At 35.6% G+C, this 19,603-nt stretch overlaps 1 protein-coding gene across 2 annotated transcripts in view; it reads right to left on the reverse strand.

Moving 5' to 3' along the window:
- Positions 1-19,603, reverse strand: part of tln2b (talin 2b) — a 161,475-nt gene that overhangs the window by 110,010 nt on the left and 31,862 nt on the right. Inside the window, exon 1 of one of the 2 annotated variants that reach the window (XM_026202817.1) lies at positions 6,099-6,176. The exons of the other annotated variant lie outside the window; for it this stretch is intronic. The gene's annotated coding sequence lies outside the window, so the exon portion shown is untranslated. Of the gene's footprint in view, positions 1-6,098; positions 6,177-19,603 lie in introns of those variants that run through there. 2 annotated transcript variants of the gene reach the window in all.

The following is a 19,603-nucleotide window of genomic DNA, read 5'->3' on the forward strand; positions in this document are numbered from 1 at the left end:
CCACCACTAGCCAAATAAAGATGTTTTTGCACAGTGGTGAGTCCTATCTACCAGACGCTGTGGTGTGGTGACCAGTTTTAAAACGGTCTGTGAATACAAAGAGAATTGTGGGATTGGACATGATCACTTCTGCTCAAACATCTTTTTAGCTTTATTATTAGGAGTAGCAATTTTAAATGTAAAAACTGAAAAGCATTATACAAATTTGAATAAAAACACATGACTGTTGTTAATTACACTTACACACAAATTTACATAAGTTGTAATTAGGGCTGTGCAATATGGATAAAAAACCATTACGATTTTTTTGATCAATTTTGCGATTTCGATTTTAATCACAATTTTCACACACACAGACATGCTTTACAGTCATAAATGCATTCAGTATATATTTGAAACATATTTCCAAAAGAAAACCAATGAGAGCTTTATCAAAAAGTTGTAACATGTCTCTAGAACAGACTTAAGTCAAAATAATCACTAAGTAAAGATGTCAAACAAAATCTAGACTTATGGCAAAATAAGCGAGAATCAGCTCGCTATTACTGTATGATCATGGATATCAAAGTGAACGCGTCTATATGAATAGAGAGAGTGGATTATTTACTATATGGCGCATTTGTGTTATTACCATCTGTATAACTGGCCATCAGCACAGCAGCACTTATTTGCATCATAATTCATTGTAAATGCTGCATTTCTAGCAATCTCAGGATTTTCTGTAATTGGCAAACAAAGTTAGATTTCTTTTATTTTTCTTATTATTCTTATTTTTCTTACTCAAATTATTCTTATCGTATTTTTCTAGTGCTCAAATAAATCACTTATATGATGTCTAAGTTTCTGTCTAGTGTTTTATAATTGAAAAACTATGCAGTAGGGCTATCAAAATTGCTCAAAAATGACGTTCGAATATTCCCTCTAAAAATACACTAATATTCAAACTATTCAAACATCTGGTTGCGCATGTTGTCAATGACGCGAATTACGTCAATAACAGGCCAAAATAATACAAAGAGACATAACTACTTGTATAGATAGTCTATTTAAGTTTAAACATATGTGAAAACGTATTACCTTCACAAAAACAAGGAAATCAACTAATGGCCAAGACTGCAGACCTCATGCTCTCTCACCCTCACGTTCTCTGCGCATAATGGTTTAAATGAACAAACTTATTTTTGTGCAAGCAATTTAAGGTCGCGACTGTTGTCCCAAATATAGCAGGCTTCATTCAGTGATTGAAACAAATATTATTAACATTAATTGAAGTTTTACAGCATATAGAACTGGCATTGAATGCTCCGAGCGAGCTGTGCTGTGGTAAACATGGAACTTTTCCTTGACATGAAACGATAAATAATCAAATCTCGGATCCATTACTTGACAGAACTCCCCGAAGCCTGCCCCATCCAAGATACTGATCGGTCTCATGTCCTTACAAAGGAACTAAATTATTTTATCCCTTATGGCCTCTTGTCGTGTTGCAGACAAAGAGCTTGCAGCGGGCGATGCAAAGTAACGTTAAGTGTCAAGACGTGACTGTTTAACTGGAGTTCCACACATTATGCGATGCTCATTTGGGTGCAAATTTTTGAGATGTGACCTCATGTTGCTAGTGGTCGAATGGTATGCTAACTGGATATTAAACAGCTTGCATACAACTTTATCTCGCGGGTCAACAATTTTACCTCATTTTCTCTGCTGCAGTCGAGTTGGGCTGTGCATTTGCTGGCGTCTTCCATGAAGACTCGTCAACTTTCAGCAGTGATGCTGTGCCAGACAGTGCAACTCCTGTGAGGCTGTGACCTGTCCCTGAACCCTCAGGCGTGCTAGCGCGCCCACTCACAAAGCAGACTACCACGCCTCTACTATCGCAGGCCTTTTTTTCCACATTTTTTTTTTAAATTTGAATATTAATTTTCACCTTTGAAATTAGTTTTTTAAAAACTATTCGAATACATATTCGAATTTAGAATATCCGTTGACAGCCCTACTATGCAGTGGTATGTTTACTGACTAAACAGTTTGTAGAAGCCTTCAATACAGTTGATAAATATTTTTTATATTTGGGCGGGGTGGGGGGTGTAGACAGTCTCATAAAAATATTTGCAGGAGTCTCATTTTTCATGATATCTTATTCAGATTTGAAATAAAAACTCATGAGACATGTGGCTTTTAACCCATTACTTTTCTAGATTGCTCCAGGACTGATTAAATGTATTTTTATATCAAACAAAAAAATATTTAAGTGTGGTAAAAAAAAAAAAAATTCAAGACACTTCAGTGTCTATAACTTGTAATATTTTTATGCATTATCAAATCTGGTCGATGTAAAGCCCAGATGGTCTTCTTTGCAAAGACATCAAAATTATGTTTGTAACACACTGAAGTAGGAAACTTTTACAATTTTAAGTTAGGTAAAGCACTTTGAGCTGTGAGTCCCAAAATTTTCTGTCCACAAAAACAGTGGAAATTATGCAAATGTCTAAGTAAGGTGAACCTAGTGCACAAACTGCAATACTAAATTATGTTAAACTCACAGTATGCAGAGATTTTCTGTATTTACCATAAACCGAGCTGCTGAAAACACAGGATCATGAGCTGCTCGTGTGTAAACAGTGCCGCCCTTCACTCTGAAACGGACAAAGCAGCCTAGTCAGGGAAGCTTGAGTATGTAGTCCATTTAACTTGTTAAAAGTTTACAGTGTAAATTTTTCTCAGATTAAAGTCCACCCAAACTGACAGTTTGATGGTGAAGCAGACAGCCAGACCTCCCTTCTCAGTGGTGTACTGGGGTTCAGTGAATTATGTGATGTTGACTGGACAGCTGGCATTATCAATTAACCTCACAGAAAGCTTTCCTACAACTGAACGCTGCAGACTTCTCGTCAGGCCGCTGTTGGAGGGAATCTCAATCAGCGGGAGGATGGGGCAGCAGGTTTGATGATCTCCAGTAACCTTCCAGCGGCTCCCTCAAGAGCGAAATATAAAAACACACTGCCAGGAATGTAATCAAATCAGGCAAAAACACTCGCCTGTTGTTCTGAGCTATTTCTGTCCTCTCTCCTTCTCACTCTCACTCATGAAAGAAAAAAAAACAAAAGACTCAATTACTAGCACTCAATCCCTCTCTTTCCCTCCCTTGCTCCTCTCCTATAGACCTATCCAGACAGATATAGTATCGCAAACGTAAATGTACCAGATAACCTAAAGTATTCATGAATGTCAATAGAAAGTGACAGTTATGAAGGGAAAGCTTGTTGATAGAGGCAGAAAACTAATTTGTCATATTGTATACAGTGATGGAGTGTGTAGAATGAACTATAGTCTCATGTAGCTGGACTTGTGACTATCAGCATAAGGTCTGGTCCACTTACTTAGCATCATTTACCCAATAACCTCCCCCTACATAGGACAGGTGTCTGACCACACTTAAATTTAAATTCAAGTCGTTTTCAGCTTTGGCCACATAATGAGTTGGAAGTTGGAAACTGTATGAATGATTGCTTGTTTGTGTGCTATACTTTGTACTACATGAGGTACACAGAAGCTGTTTGGAAATAATTTCATTAAGAAACACAATTAGAATAGAAATATGTGACCTGTCACGGAAACCAGTGACACAAGTCGGCAGCACAACTTTCGAGCAAAATGAGAAAGAAGCGTTTTTTTTTTTTTCAAAATTGGTGATTTTCGTTTTTTTTTTCAGAATCTGTTAGTTGAGATCACAAAGAAGCCTCTCCGTGTTTGAGATAGCAGTATTGGTATATTTAAAAGCGTACATTTTGAGGTTGAAATCAGCTTGTTTGTCGGAGATTCTAGCATGCAGTAGGGGCGTTTCATTGTCTGTCTGTATTTCCATACTGGATAAGCCGGCTTTTGTTTCTTTTGTTATTGTCCCCGCCCTCCGAGGGAAGCGTGGCTACTTAGTATGCAGCGCTCTGGCCGGCTCTAGCTAGATATCAAAATTCAATGAAGATGTACGCCGCAAAGATGATCGCAGACGAGCTGAACCGTGGCCGTTACACCGAAAATGTTTTGAAGTACTTCTTCGACAATCCGGATGCTTATGAACAAGTGCTCACTGATTCTGAAGACGATCTGAGCGACGATGAAAGCGGCATAATAAGACTGTATAATATCCCTAATCTACAACTGAGCGAAGATGACGATGAGGAAGAATGTATTGGACTGGCGTCAGACGAGTTGGACCGTAAGATATCAGAGGCTATATCGATAGTAACATTTGATGGGGATAAAGACAGAGAAATGGGGAAAATCCGTAACATTAAGAGGCAAACAGACGGACAGTGCAAACTTCGGAGATGGTAACATCCACAAAGAAGACCCCGGGGTGAGTTTCCATAAACATCAAAGTTTGTCGTTTTGTGTTCATTCTAAGAACACGTACACGTTATCTCATGTTTAGTCCATGTTTAGACCTTCCCATATCTACCTATTGTTATTAGCTAGCTCATGGTTATCACAGAATCCTGTTAAAAAAGTCCTAATGCTACACAATGAAATCAATTCACCAAGTTTTATGTAGAAAACCAGCAAATAACAAATAAAATTAGCATCAATGTGTACTTTTTGTTTACATAAACATTAAAATAATAACATTAAAAATGATGGCCACATTTTAAAGATTTTTTTTTTTAAAAAAGATAAAACTCACATATTTCAGCCTCTAAATCATTTTTATAAAAGTCAAAAAAGATAAATTACTGACATTTACGATGCACATTCTCTTTTATTATTAATAGTATGCGGTCCGATTTTTCCCGTTGTGTCTGTCGTTGCTATGCAACCAAGCAGCTTTACAGGGGGCGCTTTAAAGGGGGTATGGCTTATTTAAATGAGATGTAAATGAGCCCCACTGTCACTCGCAGCAGTGAGAACTGCAAAATCTTTAGAGGCTATTTTCAGCTTTTTGAGCTTTTTTGAGTGCCTACCTTCAAATGGCCACAACTTCTCCAAATATTATCAGATTTCCATGTGTTACACATCGTTGGAAAGCTTGGAGACTACACTTTCAGAATCTGTTAATAACTCAAAAGGCCCCAGAACCGACTTGTGTCCCTACTTTCCGTGATTGGTCACATATTCTGAAGGGTTAAAAAAGAGGGGGAAAAAATGTTGTTACTTCATTTGCTCAACGTTGCTAAATTTTAGCCATCACATACAATACCAAATTTATTGCCATAAAAATCTAATAGGCCTACCTTAAGAACCTCAAACACCTCAGAAAACAAAACTAGTATATCAAATATCCCAGAATACAAAACTAGCGCAGCCAAAAAGACCCCAGAAAACAAAACTTAAGTATCTCAAAGCCTCAAATCTCAAAAACCTCAAATACCTAAAAAAAAGAAATCCCAAATAACTATACAAGTACCCCAGAAACCTCAGAAAACAAAACCTTATAAACCTTATAGACTGCAAGCAAAATAAGTAGGTCTACTTTAAAAACATCAAGGAACACAACTCAAGTACCTCAAAAACCTCATTTAAAAAGATCAACTCAAGTACCTACAAAAAAAAAAAAAAAAAAAAAAAATTTGCAAGTACCTAAAAACCCTCAGAAAACAAAACTAAACTTCAACGAAAACCTCAGAAAATAAAGTTGAAATATCTCCGAAGCCTCAGCAAATGTGCATAGACATTTTAACCATTCAAAATGAATAATTTCATACTATTTCAATATTATAAAAAAATACACATATATCTAGTTTAAATGTCCCTATGTCCTTCAAATGAAATTCAAAGATTTTATGCCAAATATGTGGCAAACGGGCAAATCGACTGATTATTCAGGCTCGGAAGTGCTCATCTCTCAACCTGGTCAACACAACAAGAGTTGTACGGGTCAAATGACCCACTAGAATATACCTTTCAAAACAATTCTGTGATTTATGAGCTATGCAAATGGGGATTTTCACACATAAAATGTAAAAGGTTTTATTTTATATTAGGGCAAAACACTGTTTTGAATGACCACAGGTGGAGGTTTAGAGTTTCAGCAGAACTAAACGTTTCAACTGTTCGGGTAAGAAATCATGACGATTTGTCTGAAAAAGACAAGAGAATGTTACCTCTTCACGTTTCACTGTAACAGCTTCCAGACGAACCTAAAACAGGTTCACTTGCTGGCTCGCAACATTCTGCCACCTTCAAAGGAAATGACAAAAAAAAAATCTTGTTGCCAAAAAGTGTGTTTTGACAGAGTAACACACATAACACAAGTCTCAAGTCAGCTGAAATCACAGTAATAAAACATATAAAATAAAAAAAACACCACGGGGCGAAAGGATATTACAAGTTTATCACATTCCTCTGATGAGTTTAGAAAGAAATGGCCAATTAAGCGACATCAGAACATGATCTGGCAGAATCGAATCAGCTAGCCTAGCCTCTAACCCATTAGCAGTGAGCCACACGTGAAACGACCTTGTGCAACATAAATCCCACGCTGTCTGCCAAGGACAGTAAATCACAACTCTGCAATCTTCCAATCAGTGAACCAGGGTCAGTGACAAATGACAGAGTCCATGATAAAGAAAACCAGAAAGCTTTTAAAAATCTAGGTTTAAAACCAAAGTTTTCAGAAAAGTATTCGCTGTATCCATGTTGGTTTCAAATGGTTTTGGGAAACCTTTTTTTTTTTTTTTAAGTCTTAATGTCATGAAATGATTATTATATTTGTTCAAATGTATTTTAAAAAATAGGTTATCATAAATAATTAATTCACAAATAATTATGTTTTTTTTTGGTAAGTCACACAACATGACATTTCACAACCTAAATTAACCTATAATATAATATACAATAAAATAAGTCTTATTTCCTAACACAGTAAAATATGTCTATCGATAATCTGTCTGTCTGGATGGAAAGAGGGATAGATGGATATAAATGAGCTCCAAATCTCTCATTCTCCAAATCTCATTGACTCTCCATCTAAACAGGAGAAAGCTAGAACTGGGTTAAAATCCCTGCTGGCTGTAATGTCAAGAACAGCGAGCGAGACCTTGACAGTGACTGTGACGTAATGGAGTAGGTCTTGAAACCAAAGAACAAGAGATGTTTGGAAACATGATCTCAGTTAAACAGGAGGAACAGCGAGAGGGACGCTTGGAGATTGAGTCAGGAGTCAGGACGGCTGACAAAGAGGCTGAAGCCGCTCAAGCGAGGAGTTTATGCGAGTTAGAGTAAAAAATGGTGCGGCTCAATGGGTCTGACAGGTTTAGATAAACTAGATGGTGTGTATTACGGTTTTCAATCGTATAAGTCCAGCTGAGAGGAGAGAAAAAGCTTGTGGTAGCCAAAGACTGAGTGTATTGTCTACACCGTGACTTTGTGTATTTCACGGCTCCAGGAATGAAAAATACAGTGAGTGCTGCTGATCAAAGCCAGTAGAGTGAGAAGTGACTGGGGTTACATGCTGCTGGATGTACATTTGCACTGGATGGCCACTGTTGCCATGACAGCACCCCTACCTGTCCATATACATGCTGCATATAGAGCACAGATGTGTCATCTTTATCTGAAGAGGACATCTCCACTCATTTAACCGATGTCACAACATATACGCACTCGCAAACTCAGGTTTCGAACCATTTTTCACACTTTAATTCTGTGACAAAAACCCTAGATCATAGGATGTTTCTATTTGTTGGGCCCAATGAAAAACTTAATATTTCATTATATTTTTCCAATTGAAGTTTTACTTTTTTTTTTTTTTTCTGGATCACCCCCCAACAATTTATTAAACATTTTAAAAATAAGTGTAATTTTTAGGTTAATTTTTTAAAATTCAATCTTTAAATATATATTTTTCTTAAATTAATCCTAAAAAGCTAAAAAAATAAATAAAAAAAACATTAAAATGAATAAAATAATAATATTTATTATATGTGTGTGTGTGTGTGTGTGTGTGTGTGTGTGTGTGTAAGAATTTCTCTCAAATTTGTATTTTTCCATTTATTTATTTTTTTTGTGTGTTTTGCCATTTATTTATTTGGGTTTAACTTTTCTTAATTACATTTGAATGGTTTAATTAAATTTAAAAAAAGATGTCTAATCTTGCTTAAAGGAAGTTTAATGCAATAATAAGGCCCTCTGAAAATGCTGTAAATCAAATAAAAATAAAACAATTCCTTTTATTTTCTTAGCAAAACAAAAGCCCTGCACTACAGTCTCGACTGATGCAGTTAAACATGCAAGCAAGTATTTAACAACATTTGATGATTATTATTACTATATCATTGTTATTACTTTGAGAAGCGCTTTCTACTGTACAACAATAATATATTTATGCCATTCATTAATTTAGATTGCAGAAAATGCAGACTTCATATCTAAAAGATTTTGGACTACAGTCTCTTTCGTGGTTACATGTTCACAAAACGTTGCTGTGCTAAGAGGTCACGAAAACACATTGCTTGCATGCATTTTTAAGCACTGTGGTTTAAAAACAAGTAATTTCATGCTATTGAAATGCTATCAATAGCGAAAGATAACTTTTTTATCTTAAGACCGTAAAAAATACACATGTATGTCTCAAAATGCCCATTTTTGCAAGTATCCTCATAAACGCAGTAATTTGGGTCATAAGTGAAAGAAAACAGCTGAGAAAGTAAACACCTTTGTAACAGAGTATATTGGATTTGAGCAGCTCTTAAAGTGACAGCAGTCTAATATTCCTACTGTCTGTCATTCGGGTTAATCAAATAAAAAAAGAAAAAAAAGAAAATCTCTCACTGCTCTTGACAATCACTTTTTTTTACTTTAATAAGAAGCAATACATAATTTTCACAGGGAAGAATATGCTGCGTTATATACAGCTAATTTATTATTTCATTTTTTTTTATTTAGGCTAGTATTATTTTTTGGTGATACTGACACTGGTGACAAGAGTTATGAAATTTCTATTAGGGCTGCACGATGTCGTTTAAGCATCGATATCGCAATGTACGAATCCACGATAGTCACATCGCAGGATGTACGATGTAAGCTGTCATAGTTGATCCGTTATTCATTAACTGTATGGGCCAGAGAGCGCTCGCGCGAGAGAAAGAGAGCGCGGGCGCGCGGCCGGCGCCACACTAGATGCGGCTCCCATGTTAACAGGTTAGAGCTTGAAAATGAGAATGTAAAATGAATGAATCTTAAAATGAGAATGTAAGTGTGCTCACCCTGTTTTTGTTTGTAAGAAAAAAATTAGTTTTCATATCGCAATATATATCGCAGAAAAATTAAATATCGCAATGTAATTTTTTCCCAATATCGTGCAAACCTAATTTCTATGGTATCAAAAATTTGTATTTCACAAAGACCTTATTTAGAGCAAAACAGATTACTTGGATAAAATGCATATTTATATCAGTTGTCACTCAATATCTCGAGGTATGCAAATTGACATCAAGCCTTCACTAAAACGTGCCATTTCCAGCAAATTCAAGCTAAAAGGTCGTTTTTATCCGTTTACCTGTTCACTACACCTGTAAACAAGTTGAAACTACCCTCTCCATGTTGCCAGGGCCTGAAGAAGAGAAAAACAGAGCAAGCCTCTCAGTGAGCTGTTAGATAAAGCACCCAAGCAAGGCTGGCTTTCCCTCCACTCTCAATTAGCCTGGCAGTGTCTGACTGTATGGGCACCGCCGTGATTAATGATTGGTCAACAACCAGAGTCAGCGCTACAGATGAAAAGCAAAGCTGGGAGTCCAAAGCAAACCAGAACCAACCATTATTTTCTGAAGGCAGAATAAAGGAGTCAAAGCTTACACGTTTCCTTTCACAGCTCAGACTAAAAGCTTTGGAACGAGAATGAAAAATTTAAGTTTAAATTGACTTCAAGTAGCAAACAACGTCGGCTTATCCTCCAAAACATTATTCACTTCACAGTGCTCAAAGGGAGTGCAGTGATGCTGGATGGCTGGCAAATAAGGGCGTTTCTGGAGAACGGAGCGAATGCCAGGCTGATTTATACTGAATAACCGGAACAGTGTTACTGCAAAGCCAAACTGCCATACATACAGTACACATACAGCTAAACTTAACTGGTGACGCTAGATGACTAGCATGGTCTTTCTAGTGGAGCTGGTTAACAATAGCGGTCTTGCTAGTGAAGTCAGGTGAGAAGTAGAACTACATGATCTGGATGACAAACACAATGCACACATTTTTTTTCCCCCATAAAATATAACTGCCAAAAAAAAAAAATAATTATTACTACTGCTTGGATATTCCAGGCAAAAAGAACAAAAAACATGAAATCCCAGTGAAACAGCATTTTGCATGTTATTGTTGTTATTATCACTTTATAAATGTAATTACTAATAATTTATTATATTCATCTGTTATTTACTTATTAATGTACAACTACTATTATTAATGACAATGCAAATATTGTTACCTGAATAATAATAAAGTATCATCAAATTAATACATTGTTAATATTAGATTTCTGATTCATTTATTATAGAACTTAATAAATTAAGGACATTATTATTAATTATTTTTTAAAACAGCATGGTTATAAATGACTATTATTGTCACAATTTTAAGTTCCTTTTAATTAAAAAACATATCTATCATGGAAATTATTATTGTAATTAGTTTACATAATAATAATAACAATAAATTTGAATATAATACAATATTTAAAAGGTGACAAATAGACAAATATAATAAATAGATAATATTAAATAAGAAATATATTAATTTTAAATAGCGGTATGGACTAATGTATTGTTATAAATTACTATTATAATCATCATATGAAGTAACATTGTTAAATCATTAATATTAATTATTTCAATAATAATTTAAGAATACATTTCAAAATATTATTATGCAAATTGTTATTGCTTTTAATAATAACAATATGCTTTTAATAATAACAATACTATTAATAATATTTTAGAACACATTACATAATATTTATGTAATGTGTACATAATATAGTACATTATTGAAAGTCAATAAACAAAATAACTACAAAAATAAATGTATCACAAATTACTTAAGTATTATATTATTATCTATTATATATAGTTATCTATTATGCAAATTGTTGTTGTTTGTTAGTTTGCATAATAATAATAATGCTATTTGGGATAACTGATGTGCCTCTGAAACTAAACCAGATCACGAGACTAATAGTATGACTCAATAATTACAGTAGAGCAAGAGCACACCAGTCACATTACAGAACAGTCTGACCAGCCTTGAAGTCCTGGTGAAGCAAGATTAAACACAAAGGTGTTCTCGCAGTCATGCGTTCCCTGTTCCCTGAAACTAATAGCTCGGGTTCAGCGGGTCACAGTGTATGTATTCTGAACACACTCCTGCTCTCGCGCTCAAACGCCCATCTCTGCTCTGAAACAAAGTCATGTCTGGAAGGACGTCAGGATATGATGCCAAAACTGTGACTGAAATGCCCACAACACCCAAGAGCTTTCCACGGCGGTTAAAGCGCAAGATGGACAGGAGGAGGCTGGGAGCAGCTAAAGGATTAGCGCTTTAACACATGAAGAGGGATGCCACGCTACGGATTTTTTTTAATGCTTCACATCCGCGGGTTTCCATGGCAACCTGAGTTTGGGCCATTCCCGAGGCCGGTGGCTGTTGTTGAGCCCCAGTCACGGTGCACCAGGCCTCTTTCCCAGCTGCGGGCCTCCACAGGAGCAACAAAAGATCACCGCGTATCATTAGGGACCTTTGGAAGGAGTCCGAGCGACTGACTGTGACAGTCAATGCTAATCCTCACTGAAGCAGTGCTCGAGTCTGAACACCTGCACCTGGAGATTAAAGTCTCACTGCCTTTTTCCAGGTTATTCATATGGATAATGGAGAAGGGACAGGACATGATGGACAAAAACGAAAGGCAAAAGAGGTCAAAGGCTGGTCAGAGGTGAACTTTACCTCTTTATGGCTATGAAAAATGCACTGAATATTTGACTGAAATGCTAATTATTACTACCACATTGTCATTAACATTAAGCAATGAATGATAAGAATTATTATTATAAGAGTTATAATGTTGTTATTGATCATATATTTTGTATCACATAAATGTATTATTTTTTATTGTTATTACTGATTGTATTTTTGAACTAAATGGCACGATTCACGATTTTAAATCACAATTCTTTGTTACGTAGTTTTTACTATTTTGCAAGTTGTCTGAGCATTACAGCCAAACTAATTTCCCTTTAATAAAGACAAAGCCTTTCGAGGAAACAAAAAAATTAATGGCAGATATTAATAGGGCTGTGTACTGATTCAGATAAGCTAAAAATATCGCGAACATCTTCTGCGCTTTAGTATGTGAGCACGTTTGAAAAAAACAACACACCATTAATTCATTGATTGCGGAAATCATGGTGCCTTATGCGTGATCTCAAATGCTTTCCTCAGATTTATAGTGTTCCTATAGCATTGTTGCAAATCACGCGGATGGCTTTGTTCTTGGTTATCATCAACAGTATCTCCGAAATGAAAAGCATTGAATGAATGACAGGCTTTCCTTTGAAACATCACGCAAGGTAAATAAGAGGGTGATATCTAGTGGAAAAGAGCAATAATAAGATTCTCGTTAATCAGATCTCGTTTTAAATGTGTGCTGAAATAGTTACCGGAAAAGATCGATTCGCGGCTTTTGAGAATAAATATCGAATTGACGTCATTTAAAAAAACGATTAATCGGAAAACCTTTAGGGTGATCTATCCCTGTAATGACAGTAGGCTGCATGTTTAATAGGCCTACTGTCCTTTTAAGGCCTGCATGCATCTAAAATACAGGCACGTAAACGTTTTCTTTCTCAACTGTTTACTTTCATTTTAGACACAACCAGTCTACGGCTGCATCCGAAAACTTAAAAATGCTGCCTTCGGACGACGCATTCAAAGTTTGGAAGGCATCAAGGTACGTCTGCATTCAACGTTAGCTTCAGTTCCTGTCTCCTGAGATGCCTTCATTTGGCCGATTTTTGAAGGCAGCATAGATGTATCCTTCGCTGCCTTTGATATACCACAATCCTGTGCATTCCATTCTGTGACAGTTAAGCCAAAAAATAAAGATGGCGCATGAAAGTTGCAGCCAGGGGTAAGTGTGTGTACATGTATGTTTTTGATAAACTTTTTCCACTTTTTATATAATTTCTACCGAGAAATTAACATTGCAGTAATGGAATATCACCAAAGCTCTCGTTATAACGACTTAATTTTCTCGTTATCTCGACATAACGAAAGTCATTTTCTCGTTATAACAACTTAATTTTCTCGGTATCTCGACATAACCAAAGTCGTTTTCTCGTTATAACGACTTAATTTTCTCAAAGAAGTTACAAAACTGCGCCAGCAGGTGGCACTATAGACCTGAATATAACTGATGGGGTGTTGTACACTATCCACTTAACTGTACGAGGACCTTCCTCGTGATCGATATAATTTGTGCAGTCTTGTTCATTACTGACATTTAATTAATTCAGAAATGTTAAATGCTTGAATCAATATGATTATTTTGTGTATTAACTTCTTGCTAGATGCATGAGTTTCACCAACGCGCTATGTGTCATAAAATTGTGATTAAATTAGAAATAGCAAAATTGATCAAAGTCTTTTGTCCATATCGCACAGCCCTAGTTCATTCAATAAATACAGTTAACGATCTAGCTTCTGAGTACTAAGTTATTAACCGAACAACAATAGCAGGGTCAGTTCATTTTTTTTTTTTTTGCAGTGGGCCGAACAAACATATATGTTTGGTTGTGTGGGCCGCGAGTTGAAAAAGGTTGGGAACTACTGATTTAGATCAATACATTATTATATTATATGGATGATAATAATAATAGCAACCATATACAATTTTATTACTACTACTACTAATAATGATAACAACAATATTAATACATTGTAACACAACAGATTTTTATAATGCAATGTTTTTATGTGTCGACGCAAGTGCACAAGCTGCTAGGCCAGAGCTCGACACATCATAGCCAAAATCCTCTCAAAAAAATGCATTTCTTTGTGTCTACAGTATATATAATCCACAAATGAATAAATAAAATGTCAGAACAGAACAATGATTAAATTCCTGCCTTCTTGGCCACAGAAATCAAATCACCACGACTGAAAAGGGAGCAAACACACCATTAGAAACAGGAAGTCGACTGACAATATGATCTTGCTGAATCACTGCCACTGATCTAAGCACTTCTTGCTGGGAGCTCTTGACAGCCTGCATGTTAAATAGTTATTCCATAACTATAAAACCTCCAAATGCTGCTAATGGCAATTATTCCATAACTATAAAACCTCCAAATGCTGCTAATGGCAATGGGATAATGACCAAAGAGAAGAATTCAGCTCAGTTTTTATATCTATTATGCAATGTACTTTTATAAAGGGCAAATTCACTCAGCATCTAAATGCAGACTGGCTTTTCACGATAGACGAACCAAGCTTGGTGTGACTTTGAGTACATTAAGATCTAATCACAGTAGGGTTGTACCAATAGACGATAGTATCGTGTATCGACGATAGGCAGAGATATCGACATAAGCAGATTTAGCTGCCGATAATCAAGACGATATTAGGCCCATTTTTCTATTAATGTATTAGATTATAACAATAATAACAATTATTTTTATTAGACTGCTTATTATAATTCGGCTATCAAATTGCCCAGCTATTTCACTTCATCACCGCATTTCACACACACACACACACACACACACACATACACACACACACACACACACACACACACACTTACTCCAAATATATCAACTTACCTGTTTTCAATAATTTATATTTAACGTGTTTGTTTATGCCCAATATTAGTGTTAAACTGCTGGACTTAAAGTCTACTATTGATTTTCACTGTTTACTGACTTTACAGAACATTTAGACTGATAACTTCTGTGTGCAGATGCGGTGTTACAGGACGTGCAGCATTACAGTTGCATCCGACTATATATGAACTAGCGGTTTTAAATACATTATTTTTATATTTAACATTAGTTTATTAGTATGTTTGAAAGTATATTTGTTTGATTATTGGTGATTCCATAGGCTCTCTCTCGGGCACCTGCGCGGTTTAAAACACCAAATAGTTATGCTATGACAAGAACAAAGAGTCTCTCTCTTGCTCCACACATGCATGATAATATCATGTATCGTCGATCTCTCTGGCTGACGATATGACGATTTGAAAAATTACCATATCACCCAACACTAAATCACAGGCCATGCTGGTTGTCTTCTTCCACGTGTCACTCGTTTAAATGGGGACTGTTAACAGAACAAAGGATCACTTGTGGTGGGGTATGTGATTCCGGCGGGCCCTGACATTAGGGGCTGGTCATTGTAGCAGCATGCATACGGGCGAATGGGTGATGTGGAGGTCATTGAAACCAGTCATTAGCGGGTTATGAGTCTGGTGAAGGGGGTTACAGCCTGAGGCCTGGTCAAGCCCTAGCATTTCTCTTTAACTTGATTCCCGTAATGAGCGCAAAGGCCTTTCTAATTTTCAGCATGATACATGGACACAGAGGCCTCCCTTGGAGATAATCTGGCCATTTCAACAAGTCTGAAACCAGCCTTCCCTACAATGAATCTTAAAGGGGCCATGTTCTACATATTTATGACACATTTTTACCCTTAAGTCAAATTATCTCGCACCAAAGGGGTTAATTTAAATTAGGGGTGCTCCGATCCTGATCGGCCGATCGTTAATGCGCATCTCGTCAGTAAAGCCGGTTCTCTAATTAGCGGTTAATTCCATCAGGTGCGTGATTTCACATAGAGCAGCTGTTACTATACAGAGCCGTTGTTAATAGAGAAGATGCGCAAATCCACTTCATTTTCAGCGTTTTTTGGTGCATCTTCTCAGTTAACAACGGCTCTGTGTAGTAACAGCTGCTCTATGTGAAATCACGCACCTGATGGAATTATCCGCTGATTAGAGAACCGGTTTTACTGACGAGATGCGCATTAACGATCGGCCGATCGTGATCGGAGCACCCCTAATTTAAATTGGAGTGAGCAGGGGAAAAAATAAAATTAACTTTGATAGCAAGAAACAAAAATGGCTTAAAATATTAAACTAAAATAAAATAAAAATATTGTTCCAAAGCATCTTTAAATTTTTACATACATATACAAAAGAAAAAACTTTTTTTTTTCAAAAGCAGTTTTGCTACATTTTAAATGAATGAATGAACGAACAAAATAACAAATTCTAAAGCAGCTTTAGAACATTTAAATATATAAAAAAAAAATTTTGCCAAAGCATTATATCCAAAGAATCTTTACATTTTAAACAAAACAAACACAATTAACAAAACAATCATCTTTAGAACATAAAATAAATATTTTACCCAAAGTTTAACAACATTTGACATAAATAAATACATGAATATAAATAAATAAATGAATCAGTGCAGTCAAACGATTAAATCGCATCCAAAATAAAAGTTTGTTCACAAAATGTCCGTGTATATTGTTTATATAAATTTATTATGTTTATTTAAATACAAAAACAAGCATGTATATTTAAAAAATATATTAGGCTTATATTATATATATTGAATACAACAAAATAAAAAATATGCGCCTATATATTTAAATAAAGCCACTTTAGAACACTAATAAAATAAAAAAGGTCGATTTTAAATATCGTTCTGAAGCATGTTTACAGTTTATGTGCTTAATAAAATAAATACATAAAAATTAGCTTCTGAATATATTTGAAGAAATAAAAAAAAATATTCCAAAGCATCTTTACAATTTAAATAAATAGATCTAGATGTTTATTATTATTAGTATTATTATTATTATTATTATTTTTTTAAATGGAACCACCTATTATGAATCAGTTCATATAGTATTTTATTTTTATATTTGGTCATTCAATTTCTTGAATGCTCCTGCTAAATACACCTATTGTACCTTAAAATAAAGCACTTTTATTTGTATGTGTTATTGTAATGTGTATCTTTGTCATTCTTTTATCTTTGTTATTAAAAAACCCTCTTTGGCCTAAACATCTACAATTCTTTTTTTGTTACCTTGAAAGGCGTTGTCTTTATAATAGGGAAATTAGTTTGGCTGTAATGCTCAAACAACATGCAAAATAGTAAAACCAACATGACAAAGAATTGTGATATGAAATTTTTCCCATATTGCCCACCCCGAGAACCACCAGTATTGAAATGCTTTAAAAAAAAACAGAAGAGCAGAGACATGTGAAATCAGATGGTGGGAACTGTCTGGACCACATCAAGGGCTTGACAGACGTAACATTGAAAAGTCAATTACACAATTCAGGAAACCTCAAAGGACAAAAAAAAGGCTAAACATTTTGTCAGAAAAAGGGAAGTGGACATGCCGGAGAACTCAAAGCATTGTCCAAAAGTTGGGAAATAAGTATATGAAGTATATGCAAACTGAAAGAGCAGACAGTCTTTTCACACACAGCCTGGGAATATTTACATGTTGTTGTGACAGGATTGCGATGCTTAGTTTGAAAGAAACGGATACATGTCTAAAACAAACCCCGCCCACAAGCAAAGCATCAGAATGCCTTGAATAACAGCATGTCTTTCTGTGGAGGCTGGCAAACCCCAGAATTGATAATATACAAGAAGGACTCTCCTGAAGAAAAAAAAACCTCTCCGGGAAATATATTGAAACGAACCAGACTGCTGTTTCTCATTGAAAACATTTTCAAATATGTCACAACACTAAATATGCACATTATGCAATGTCAACGGTGAATTAGTATTTGTTAACCCTGTATATCCACTACATACCATGGAGGCTTAAAAAACAATAACGATGTAGACTAAATCAGTTTGGCATTTGTCCCTGACAACTGTTTCAAATGCCAAGCGTCCCACTCATTTCATTACAAGAGACCTTTACAAGCTCACACCCTAAAACACAACGTCAGTGTGCCTCCAAGAACATAAACAGCCTCCCTTCTGGATCTGATCTTATAAAACCATAGTTTTAAGCATTAAAAGTAAATGTACGTTTTTTTTTTTTACATGTACACTAGCTCAAAGTATACTAGGGTTATTTTTTAAGCATATGTTAGATTAAGTACACAGTCAAACACATTTTACTTGATATGATAGCGTCCACAAAGTATACTTCAAATATAGTATCTGTAAACATATGGTTTTGACACATGCAAAATATGTATCCTTGTCCAGTATCTGCACCTTTTCTCTTCACAAATTTAAAAAAATATCTTTGTACTCGTTTAAACTAGAGTATCTTTTAATGCCTTTTTGCTGTCTTTAGTAAACTTGTTGTTGATTTATTTCCGTCTCCTCAGGCCTTTTCCACATTAATAAGTTTACATTTGGCAAGGGTCTTTTTCCCTCCTTTTTGACCTTCTCTCCATGCTAAGACCGCTGCTGTTTTTTTTTTGTCAAGGAAAACAAACTTTTTGAAAGCCCTCCTCAAAGTGGTTACATATGAAAATAACACTTTTGTGTTGTAGTGTAGACTTTAAAAAGTAGGTTTTTGAAAAACGATGATGCACGTTTAGTCATGTGACATATCGTACCAACATTTAACAAGTATAGTGCCTGTTATGTGCTGCTTTCACAATCTTGCCATAGATATGTTACTCCGTATACTCGTTATATTACAGTACTGTGAAGATGACAGAAAATTAACTCAAAATTGCTGCCCTGCGGCAAAAAATTAGTTATGTTATAGGTCAAACATATAATAATGAGTACGGCCTGTACACCAATGAATGGTGGGATATTTATTAATGTGCGCACCTGTACATTTACCCTAGCGTACACATAATAAATAAAGTATAATTTTGGCCTAAGCGAACATTGCATGAGACGTACATTTTATCATCAGCACAGTACATATTATTATCATCACTTTGTACAATCAGCTCATGTACCTGTAATCCTTGAATTTTTTTTTTTTTTTTTTTTTTTTTGCAAGAATTCAATGCAAAAATGTCAAATCATTAAATCATTATTTGAAACTACAAAACGAGACAACAACGGAGCAGGAGAAGATGGTACTCTTTCCATCTCCACAAGGACTTGCACCACGCCAGATCAACATTGTTTGTCGCTGACAACTACTGATGTATAATGCCATGTAGCATTGTTTTATTTGATAAAATAAGTTGCAACATGAAATATATTCAAGTGCACATAAAAACTCAAGTACGTACGGAGGGAGGAATTCTAGCAGACCAGTCACAGCACTTGCGGTCCACGTCAACGTCAGGCTACGACGTAAGGGAATGCGTTTATGCGTCAGCTAGGGCACAGGTCCGACACAGAAGTATAAATCAGCCTTAAGTTTCAAGTTGTTTCAGCAGATTATTTAGTATCGGGACTCTAATTGGTTGAAAAATGTCACACAAGCCAATCAGAACTCTAACATGGCAATAGGCCAAAGTGGTTTTCCTGTGCAATATGTAAATTAGGAATCAGCACCTCAGCTGTCGGCTACAGTGAATGGGAAGTGATGAAATGACACACTTATGTTCCTGCACTCTTTAAAAACAGCAGGAGGGGAAACGTCAGTGCTGACAGAGCCA

This window comes from Carassius auratus, chromosome 25 (genome assembly GCF_003368295.1).
Source record: "Carassius auratus strain Wakin chromosome 25, ASM336829v1, whole genome shotgun sequence".
Lineage (NCBI taxonomy): Eukaryota > Metazoa > Chordata > Actinopteri > Cypriniformes > Cyprinidae > Carassius > Carassius auratus.